This window comes from Pseudochaenichthys georgianus, chromosome 20, assembly GCF_902827115.2.
Source record: "Pseudochaenichthys georgianus chromosome 20, fPseGeo1.2, whole genome shotgun sequence".
Lineage (NCBI taxonomy): Eukaryota > Metazoa > Chordata > Actinopteri > Perciformes > Channichthyidae > Pseudochaenichthys > Pseudochaenichthys georgianus.
In genome coordinates, this window is record NC_047522.1 from 20,481,601 (window position 1) to 20,493,618 (window position 12,018).

The 12,018-nt window shown below is 42.3% G+C and overlaps 1 protein-coding gene across 1 annotated transcript in view; it reads left to right on the forward strand.

Moving 5' to 3' along the window:
- The first annotated feature begins 1,336 nt into the window (after positions 1-1,336).
- Positions 1,337-12,018, forward strand: part of LOC117466077 (cadherin-20-like) — a 61,065-nt gene continuing 50,383 nt past the window's right edge. The window contains exon 1 of the mRNA XM_034109217.1: positions 1,337-1,652. The gene's annotated coding sequence lies outside the window, so the exon portion shown is untranslated. The remainder of the gene's footprint in view (positions 1,653-12,018) is intronic.

The following is a 12,018-nucleotide window of genomic DNA, read 5'->3' on the forward strand; positions in this document are numbered from 1 at the left end:
AGGTGCTGTGAAGTCTTCACACAGCAGTTTTACAGGCTATTATAACGTGGATTCTTACAGGAGCTAACCCATGACCTGACACTTTCAGAAATCAACTTTTGAACTGCTATGATCAATATTAATAAATTAGCAATGCAGCGACATTTGGAGTGTTGGCACTTTTAGCACATTGTTCCGTTTCCAGCTGGCAAATGGTATGTTTTTGTTTCACTCCGATTGGTCACATGGCTTAATTTTGTGCAACAGATCGCAGGTTTTTTTCTAGCAAAAAGCTAATTGGCTAAGTTGATTAGAGGTAGTGGGGACAAGTATTGGTGTTTCTTTGGGAGGTTGACACATGATTTTTAAAAAGGATGTTTAAGTTTATAAAAAGGACGAATACTCTAATGTTATTTGTATACAAAATGTTGTCATAAGATGTGCCATCAGCTATTCCCTATTCCTACCAACAATAGAAATAGGAGCAGCTGAAACATAGGGCAATATTGAGAGTTATTGACAGCTACAATTGTGGACCGATTGTGTTTCTATTGAAAGGAAGATGACATTGGCCGTTTTGAGGCAGTCCTAAATCCAACATTTACTGACTTTCTTTTGGTGACGCATTGACATCTCTCGGATCACTGAGCTCACCGGAAACGCTCCACATCCTCTGGGGATTCGACCAGTTTACTGTCACTGGATGACTTTGATCTGTTTTCCAATGGCTCAATATCTCCAATTAACTCCAATTAGACTTGTTTAAGGACAATTAATCATTAAATAACCAAGAGAGGAGAGTGGTAAATATTTACTTATTCATCATACGCGATTCTCGCTTTGCTCATGATTATTTTATGAGCCAATTTGACTCATAATGTGTGCTGATGTGCGCAGCATCCCTGATCGCACGCTCCCCATGGATGTTAGACCATAATCCATATTTCAGACAGTCTGTTGATAAAGTACAGGGGAGAGCAGGGACCACAAAGTTAATGGACTATCACTCCCCCTAAAAAGAACTGATTACCATTCAGGAGGGTTACATGCGCAGTGAAAGAGGTCGGACTAAAGAAAACTGGGGGAAAGTGAGCCAAGCGAAAGAGTATACTTTGAGTTTTGCAGGGTTAATTCGGTGCCTTTCAGCTACAATTGGCGTGTCTAAACATTCATGAGCCGTGGAGGGATGGAAGGAGGAAGGGAGAGGCAGGGACGCAGAGAGAGAAAGGAGGGGAATGGATGGAGCAACAGCACAGCGCTCAGACACAAGAGGGAGAGCTAAGAGGCAGCTGCTGAAGTGAGCTCAAACACAACGCTCGGAGCAGGTAGAGCGAGCGCAGGGAGGGAGGAGAGAGAGAGAGGGAGAGGACGGAGGAAGGGAGGAAGTCTTACAATTCCACCTGAAGATTACTTTGTCTCACTTCTCTCACCCCGAGCGCTGGAAGGAGCAGAGTTGATCAGGAGGTGCCAGCTCTTGCTCTCTGGTCTTTTTTTTCCTCTTTTGCAAAGGGGTCCGCTGGACTTCTCTACAAAACCCAGAAGATAACCTCCACTGGAAAGACCGAGACAGAGATACACAACAACAACAACAACAAGAAGAGAAAAAGTGAGAAAACGGCAGTAATTTCCATCGGCTGCAAGGGAGGTTTCTCTGAAAATCTACGGCTTTAAAGGTAAGATTGAATTGTTTACTATGTATTGTATTGCTTATATGCATCTGATACAAATACTGTGACAACTTAAATCTGGGTTAAAATGAAATGCCTCCAACATATACAGTGATTTGTTTCAAATAATGATCAGAACAACCTGTTATACGGTAAGTCTTCTCCTTATGTATGAGTTGCTGTCCTGAAGATTATTTATTGACTCTGTGCAGCAATTTTCACTTGATTTATTTGACTGAGCAGCATGCGGTGCAAGCGGTGTGACAACAGTGTGAAGTCAAATAGAGTTGTGAGAGGAGAAAAAAAAAACACAAGAATATGAGCGGAGAATAAAGACGGAGATCTGTGGGAGAAACGGGGAGTTCAAATGAACAGGCGGAGAGGTTGAAAAGAAATACCCGAGTGTGAAGGAGAGTTGGACAGATAGAGTAAAGGAGGAGGGATGGAGGACCGGAGTGTCGGGGGCTCGCTGGCAGTCAACTCAGTAACCACGGCAGCTGACATGAGGGAGAGCCAACAGGGGACAGTGGGATTTCTATTTTTCACCCCCGCCGAGTTGCGCCGGGGCTCTGCCAAGTCCCCTGCCTCATCCCCCCACGGATAAAGATTTCATTGTGCGGAGCTGTGACCGAATTCATTAAGCATCTACATGTACTCTCTCCTGGTCGCGCTTTCCTCCACCAAGTCCCTCTCCACTAACTCTCCGGCTGACACTCACTATCCCTCGTCTGCTCCTCCCCTCTCACTTCCATGATGGTGTCAATTGGCCCTATAATCAGCTCGACTCATGTTGCATCAACAGCTATGTTCTGTAAAGCTCTGCAGTGAATATTAAACATATATGGGTAGGATTTATATGAAAAGGTCTGCTTTTGGCTGTCCCCAAACATGAAGTGTATCAACCTTGGAGCATCAGTCTTTATGCCTCCGAGTGTCGAAGGAGATTTAATAGAGCAAAACTCTGTGACTTTGCCGGCGTTGTGGGAATTTGGGGGATTTTGTCACGGTGTGAAATCAGGTTGACTTTTCGCAGTTTTAATGTCACACAGAAATTGCAAAAGCTACATTTTCAGAGGGGTGACTGAAGTTGTAAAAAGCTTGATTTAAGGGTCTTTTGTTTGTGATCACTGAACACATCTTTCAAAGTCATCATCTCTTTAGGTTAAAGGCTGGTAAAAGGCTCCTTTTTGTCAGCAGGATGTGAGACACGTCTTTTGCGGTGAAATCAATAGCCCAGTAAATTGTTAATTGAATGGCTGCAGGGACTGGTGCCTGATGGTCCTTTATGTGCTACCAGAAGGCGCCTTTGAGAGCCCCAAGAATAACAAAGACCCTGTCGCCATTGTTGTGGTCTGGGAAAGATTGTCAGGTCCATCAGACCAGGTGTCAGAGGAAGTGTGTTAGAGATGTCCAACTGTCTTGTTACGTGTTAGCCGGGGCCGGTGTCATATTACCTCAAATTAGCTTTTGTTCCTTTGAAAAACTGGTTTTGGTTCATTTGATCATTATGCGGCACATTTTCCCACTGATACGCGACACCGAGAGTGGATGTCACCCTCTGGTTAGAAACATATAGCTGAAATAGACACCTGGTGTGAAAAGGAGACACATGTTTTCTGAACACGAAGCAGCCACATAGTATTTTGTAACTGAGCGAATCCTTTTGTTGGAGCTGTGAGCCGTTGATGGATTGACTGACCTTGGGGCGCTTGTAGCCACTTCAACACAAGCTGAACACTATGCATACTTCTGGTGGATTTGGTTAGTGTCATGCTTGTGTCAGGCTGAAGAATCTCACCCTTGACTTTGTTAACCAGTTTGTCCACGATGGAAAGTGTGAAGATGCTATATCATAGAAATGTTGTACGTAATAAGTATTGTTTGAAACTGAAACAAATTGAATTTCATGTTTTTTGATTGAACCAATGACAAACAACATTTTTTATTTTTCTCATAAAATCCTATTTCTATTCCTTAACTTTCTTTTCTATGCCCTATAATGCTAATTTTCCGGTTCATATTTGTATTCAGTGTCTCTACTGGGACGTGTCTCCATGCTTTAATGTTCAAAAAGCTCTTTATTTTTCTCATACTTCCTGTGCTGCAGCACCTCTGTTCACCCTCTGTTTGAAACCAGAGCCCAGTCTGCTCTGATTGGTTCGCTGGCCGGCACAGGGGCCCCTTTAATAGAAAGTAATGGATCGTACATTAGAAAATCTCAATGCATTGGGACACTCAGTAAGTTGAGTCTCTTTCATACATTGGCACAACTACCAATCCAATCTTTACCGATCATAACATACATATCATTTATATTCCGTCCCAAACTGTGGAAAGGATTATAAATATAAGCAACTTTAATAATATAATGTATGTTGTGCACTCAATTACAATGAGTCCTCAGCACTTTTTTTTTTAGAAGCATCTGTTTAGCACCACAAAAGGCGCATGGCAGACAAATACAATGAGGCAGTAAATAATACCACAGTCATTTAAAGCGTCAGCAACAACACCGCTAATACAACTCCTCCACCTTATCCCACATATACAGCCAGAAATAAGTCAATTCCTGTGGCATCGTGGGTTTTTAAACACCGGCAAAGCCTCACAGTAAATACACTACAATAAGTGGACCATTGTTAGTGAGTTAGTCGGAACTAATTCCTCGGTGCCCAGAAGATGCAGGTTTTCATTTCATTAAGCTGCTTCTGCAACTCCCTCTAAACTCAGACAGTGAAACATCCCCTCTTGAATTGAAGAAAGCCATCATGTTCTCACTTCATTCTTTCTTTACCAGGACTTACTGACTCTAAGGCATTATATTCAAAATGAGAGTTGCTTCAAGTAACAGACTTGAACACATCATCTCTGAAATTAATTCAAATGGATTCTCCCTGGTCCTTTTCCCACCGTACTGCTCCGACGAGGTTTTGAGAAGGACATTTCAAACATTCAAGGCCACATGTAGAAAAAATCAATTAACAAATGAAGCAGATCCGGGAGAAGAGCTGCCTCCCTCTCTGTAGTCCTCACCGTGGACAGCAGAGCAGTCAGAGCACACACCTAACTTAATTTAACTGTTACACACGGTTACACACTGTGGACCTCATTAGTTTTCACTGAACAATGGGGATTTCCTATTAAAAAAAGACCGCTCTCAGCTCACCCAAGCAGGTGTGTGGTCTTGATGGGAAAACAATGTTGACAGATACAAATGTTCCTTGTTGAAACAAAGATCAAATCAGAAATCTGTTATAATACTAATAATGGCTTTAATTTATAAACGCACTTCATATCTGAGTTCAGATCCTGAAGTGCCAGCTGTAGCTTCATTGAGACTAAATGACCATATTTGGTTAGTGTCTCATGCTAATCATTAGGAGGCTACCTAGCTTGCACATGGGTAAACATTAAAGCAATTTAAAATCTCTTGCACTTTATTTACATCACCAAAGGTTTGCAAATGGTCATGATGTAAAGCCGAAGCCTCCTGCTTTTCATGCAGCATTTCCAGAAGAAAAGCACAGGTGTGTTTAATAGCCCAAGATTAGTGATGGCTGGGAGGGAGGCACTGGAATAGCTTGCTGGGACATTTAATGAAACTGAGCCATCGTTCAATTAATTACTTCCACCTTTTTCTTACTCTGACAAGTCTAAAGCTCTGCTGTTAAAAAGCTCTCTTACGTCCAATCGGCAGCGTCATGGCAGTATTAAGGGAACTGGACACCGTGTTCCAAGTTCAGCCGCAACAAATTGCTTCATAGATGCATACACTAAAAAAGAAATTAAGCTTTTGCATATTTCCTGAGCTTAATGACTTCTCTACACATTTTAAATTTGACCTCATGGTTCAAATTGGTAAAAAGCAAGCTGTAGTTCAGCACTGCAATATCGCAATTGCTGGACTTTTAAACTCGGGGAGAAACTGTCCATACATGGTGCAATAGGATGGGAGGATGGAAAGCAAACAGGCATTAGCGGAGACCCAGCCGTTGAGTCAGCCGTCCCTCTATTGAAATGTCACCAGCTTAATTCATGCGACAGAATATGTGCTCACTGTCAACCTGATCAAACACGCGACCTACTCAGTTATCACAATCTGGATTAGAGCACCGGAAATATAAGTGCAAACGAAGGTCGGTAATTACATGAAAACCAAACATCTATTTCGTTTTTAACAATCCATCACTCGGGCATATAGGCGTAAAATAAACAGCTAATCGACCTTCAGCCGAGGCCAAAATAATCATCACTTTGCATAAGGAATACTGTGTGACCTTGGTTCTGGCAGACAGTGATTACGTTTTATTGGCCCAAAGAAGGAGTCCAATACTCACGAATGTGCTCTGGCGGAATAAAACGGAGTGCAGAGGGGAGAAATGAATTATAGTCTCTGGAGTCGGTGAGCTCCAGTCAACTTTTTCTGTCCTATAGCAATGGAGGGGATGAGCGGCTATAAATCTGACCCAGAGATCCATTAGGTGTCTGTACTCTGCAGCGGCACGCAGTGTAAGGCTACTGTTCATCACTCTGTCCACTGCGCTTTGGAACAGCCCCGACAGAAATCATCTGTTGTTTCAGATAATGTCATTCAGGTTATGTATGCATTTTTGAGAGCATCTGTCTTTGTAGTACGACGTGTGAATATCCTAAGCCCACACTAAAGATCTTTATGGTCAAATATGTTTCTCGCGATCTGAAACCCAATCGGTTAAGTGCTGTGGACAATCAGAAAAAAATTAAACAGAAATGTCTTCCGAAAAGCAATTCAAGGACAGTCAGACCCTGTCCAAATTTGACCCAAGGACAACTCAAAACGCTGTACACCCAAATAACAAAAGACAACTCGAGCACGGGACACAGTATGTCCAATCAATGAGCAGCTATGATAGAGATAGGTGGATCCTACATCTGCTATTCAACACAAACCAGAACATGAAAATAAAAAGCCTATTTATGAAACATCAGTCGAACCATTGATGCATTTTCCATTAAAAGCATTCAATATGTATTTCCTGAGATCATGTGTGCTCATGCAGTGACTGGTTTTGAGTTGCTCCTCCTTTCATGTCGAGGCTTGATGTGTAACCTGCCTCTGGAGCACGTGTTTGTGTGTGTGTGTGTGTTTCTTTGTCCATAACCTCTGAAAGCAGGGGGAGGGGATATGCATCAGTGCAGATTGGTCATGAAATATGACCTCTGGAAAACTTTCCCGTCCGCGTTCCCCTCCCTTGAACTCCAATCCATTATTGTCAGGTATCAAATTCATCCCAACAGGTGTAGTGTGTTAAATGATATGTGCCCGTGGCAGCCTGCCACAGACGCCGGGATGAAAGAGAAGCACGAGATCAGGTGCCGAGTGTTGGCTCTGCTTACGCACACAAACACACATACCGCACACTTTACACATTACACAGGGGCCCCTATTGCAGTTATCACCCGCATCCACTGCAGCTGTGAGGGAAGTGAGAGTGTCTCGCCATGACAGTCATCTGACTGATGTGTAATGAGGTCTATTTTTTGGAGCTCTTGGAGGATGTGTGACTCAAGTTTCGGAGACATGTTGCACTGTAGGATACAGTTTGCCCTCTGATTGGCTGGGAAGCTTTTGTCTGAGCTGTATCCTCAAACATCATTTTTCTCCAATATCCCGAAGCATCCGATCAATAGAGTGAGAGTCATGTAGACAAAGAAGACAGGCAGAAAAGAGAAGCCTCACATCTGTTTCTTTCCCGCTGTTTGCGGAGACACTGAAGAATTGCTGGTTGTTTGAGGTGAAAGCAAAACTCTTCACAATACATGTTTTGCATTCCAGTACTGGAAATAAAATACTTTTGACTCATCCACCCCGGCCAAACTCTACTTCACAACCATCAAACTGACTTACAGTGTTGAAATGATCTGCTAAATCAATAACTCTGGGGCTTACAGTATAAAGCAGCTACAATCAATATGTTATACTAGTAATTATGAAAATGACAATATGTTATGTGAAACGGGTTGTAGGGATCAAGCCAAAGGGAATTATCACTTGACTAGGAGCTTCAATGCTTTGTTAAGCCCCCTGTCTTCTTAGTTCACATTTCCAACAATTATTTTTCCTGCCACACTTTGCAGATAATTGGCTACAAACCCCCCTATGTATGTATGTATACTGCCTGCCCTGCTAAAAAAGGCAAGAATACCTAAACAAATACATAAATAAACCCTGAATATTTGGTAAAGGCCAATACAAATACTACTCCAGATCCATGTTAAAGTTTCTCATATCCACTGCAATTAAAAAACAGTTTGATAAAACCTTTGCCAAATCAATATAATACAAGTTGGCAATAGTGTTTTAAACGGACCCCCAAATGTTCCCAAAATGAGTTAATGCAGGCTTAATAAAATAAAAAGCTGTTTGGTTGTTCCTCTTGTGTCATATTCATTTTTATATATGATACAAAAAAGAAAAATAAGCTAAGGATTTATGATTGATTTTGTTATGATGACATTATGTTTTCTTGCATATGAATGATACATGTTGCTGAGCTCCAAAACGCATGTATTTGCTCGCGCCGAGTCCCTTGAGTTCATGCAGGCTGTTTGACGGGCCGACATCAGTGATGCCATGTAGCTGTGATGGGGGCGGGGCGGGGGGCACACACACACACACACACACACACACACACACACACACACACACACACACACACACACACACACACACACACACACACACACACACACACACACACACACACACACACACACACACACACACACACACACACACACACACACACACCACACACACACACACACACACACACACACACACACACACACACACACACACACACACACACACACACACACACACACACACACACACACACACACACACACACACCACACGAGTTGTTTGATCTCACTCAAAAGCAATCCCCCCTTCATCCGGAATCAAAAGTCCTCTAAAAACAAACACTTCAACACCGCTCCGCCCTCTCTTTGAAATATCATTACCTGTGTCCTCTTGTTCATCCGAGGTGCGTACATGAGTCAGAATGGAAGATGTAGAAGAGGAGTGGAGAGAGGAAATAACCGCAGCAAGAGTTCCGTATCGGCTGTCTACGGGAATTCCCAGTCAGAAAGGTGGATCAATTCGTCTTTGTGCGATATTTAGGGTCTCATGTGTCTCCTGAGGAAGTTTAATGTCTCATGTGGTAGACCTAAAAATCAAACTTGTGGAAAACCTGTTACCATTTCCCAGCAAGCATGGTTTTGATCGTTTGCAGATCGATAGATGTGTCTGAAGGCTTAAGCAAAATGGATTTGATGTAGGACGCAAAGTCATTATTTGAAGAATTAGCACAACCTCATGATACATCATGAGGTCACTTTATAAAGTTGACAAATCATACATGCAAGCTAACAGTTGTCTCTTTATAAATACAGGAGATTGGGTTGTTTTCTACACTTTTCAGCACATTACTAATTTTCCTTTTCGCTCTTGTTTGGTCTATACCACATTGTGTTTAATTTAGCTGACCCTTTTATCCAAAGCGACTTACAATAAGTTAAAAAACCATCAAGACTCAAACTCCCAACAACAAGGAAAGTGCAGATACATTCAATTCAAGCAGGTCATACCATTATACGTGCATGGTGAATTAGTTACAAGGCCTACATAGACTTTTTAAAGTGCTTTTTTCAAGAGTTTAATTGCCGAGGTATAGTCGAAACTGATGGGTTTTCAGTTTGCGACATTACATATGCACAGTTTCTGCCATCTTGGAAAAATATCTACCGTACTTTTCGGACTATAAAGCGCACCTGCATATAAGCCGCAGCAGCTAAATTGTCCGTCTGTCTTGCTCTCGTTCTGTCTCCCGGTTCCACTTTTACTTTGGCGCGCTACCCGTCTCTCTCTTTTCCGGCCTCCAGCTTTTCCTGCTGGAGCCCGCCGCTTAAAGGTGGCGGGCGCGGACCGGTCATAGTGTTAAAGGTGGTTAATTTTACCTGTACAATCCATAGATTTAGGAGGTTCCCTAGTGGCCGTTAGCTGTACAAAAAAAATGGGGGAAAAAGTCGCGGCTTATAGTCCGAAAAGTACGGTATCTCTTATCTGCTGTTCCACTATGTTTGCCTGGTTTGCACTTACTTTATACTGTATGTCTGCCCTTTAGTGCAGGACAGGTAACGTACAGGGCTTAACTGGACCTTTTTTGGAAGAAAACAACTGCTGGGAACAGGTTCATTGAGAGAAGTTAAAATAAAGTGTCTCAAAACCCAAATAATGCACTTTCACGTTAAAAGTGTTTAAAAAAATGTAAAAGTAACTACTGAGTCTGCTCAAGATAATGTATCTTTTGCCTAATAAGCATTACATTTAAATTGCATGACCTTAATGTTAGTATCAAGGGCTGTAATTTGGTGATATGTAATAGTCTACTAGGCGCAAATTAAGAAATGATGTGCCTTCTGGTTTTCGTTTAATATCTAGTTTCCCCTAAAAAGAATTGTTTGATATATATATATATATATATGCTAGGTGTATGGAGCATTGTCAGCAGGAGACACCCAATAGTTTTAGCCTCCATTCTTAACTTCCATTAGCTCCCGTGGCCATATGTTTGAGTAAGTGCCTGTCTTGTACAACAATCTTCCTCACCTTGTCAAGTGGGCCATGGGATCCATGTTTGCAGTCACTTTAATTCTCCAATCCTACCTTTAAATATTTGAAGAGCCAGACGCAAATTAAGCACAAGGAGAAGGGAGGCTGCACAGCGCACATACAAGAATAGGAATGCATTCATAATGAATGTGCCTCAGTTTCCTCTCTTGATTTATTTCAAGGAGAATGAGCATAGTGAGTGAGAGCGAATGGACCTGTTTTAGAGACTTAACATGTGATGTGAATAGCAAATGTTTTCAGAGTTGTGAATGCGAGGACTTGATTATTTAAAAGGAAATTTGACATTTTCTCTGTCAAAGCATTTCAGATAGGATGTGTGGGGCTTTCTTTTTCAGGTATACACATGGGCGTCGCAGCCATTATAACGGGTGGGACAAGTCCCCCCCACTTTTTCAAATGATTAGTTTAGACCCCCCCACTTTTACCATGTGGAAAGTCCGTGAATCTGTCTCTCCACTCGCCGCACTCTGTAGAGCGCTGTGTCAGTGCTTCACGATCAAATCCATTCCACTTGCTTATTGAGAGAATGCCCAAATCAATGAAACTCCGTACCATGTTTTCACGGCTACTTTGTACCAAGGCAGATTCTCACATAGCGCGCGCATGTTCAAGGACTGTTGCCATAGTTGGACAGCTCAGATCTGTTGTATGAAGCGATGCCGGTAGCCGGCCCGTCTACACTACAGGCATACAAAGCAATAGCAATGTTAAAATGAAGTAAACTGGATATAAAATCCCCAAACAGTCGAAAACCTACCAGTTCCACCCACTGTCTCTGCCACCTCCCTCCATGCCTCGCTCCTCCGGTTTGTATCCCGGTAGGTGAACAGAGACTGATCATACAGCACCGGGTGATTCACTACCGCTCCATTTTTTTGAATATGAGGAAATTACCTGCGTACTCTCTCCCAGCATACACGCGGTTTGATTGGCTAGCGCTTGTACTGTCAGATTTGCATACGCATGATTTGATTGGCTGATGCCAAGCATCGAGCCTCAAAAGTTGAACATTGCTCAACTTTTGATGCTCGCGATGCTTGCAAAGCCACACTCCACACAATGCAGTTTGGCGAAGATTCAAAATCAACTACGTCACCCCATTCAAGTGAATGGGCGAAGCGTTGAAAGCATTTTTCGATGCCTGTAGTGTAGACGGGCCGTTAGGCACACACACCAAATGTTCAGGAAATGGTTAATACAGCGAAAATCAAAGCTGATGATCTCTTGGTTTGATATGTTTTCTCCCCCAAACAACATGATGGACATAAGAACATTGTTTTCAAAGAAGAGGAAAGTAAGTCTTCAGCTGGCAGCAGTTAATCAGTTAACAATGATGGCGGCGGCAAAAGCGTCTCACTTCTGGAGAGGAGTTTCGTCTTCATGTCATGATGGAGAGATACAAATACTGAATAGTTTAGATGAGAAAAGGCATCGAAATGCCAGGTTACTAGTATTCATCATGTAAACAGGGAACACGAATAACCCGATCTCTCTGTGCTGATGTAAACACCATGATGTCAACATTTAAGTCAATTATACCATCCCTAGGTGAACTTAACATCTGTATGGAGTCAGATCAGTCTCAATATTAATAAATGCTCACAGAAGGATTCACAAATGTATTTTGCGATTTATATATAAATGACTCTCCACAACAATATCTCTCAATGCACTCACAAATATGTATTGTTG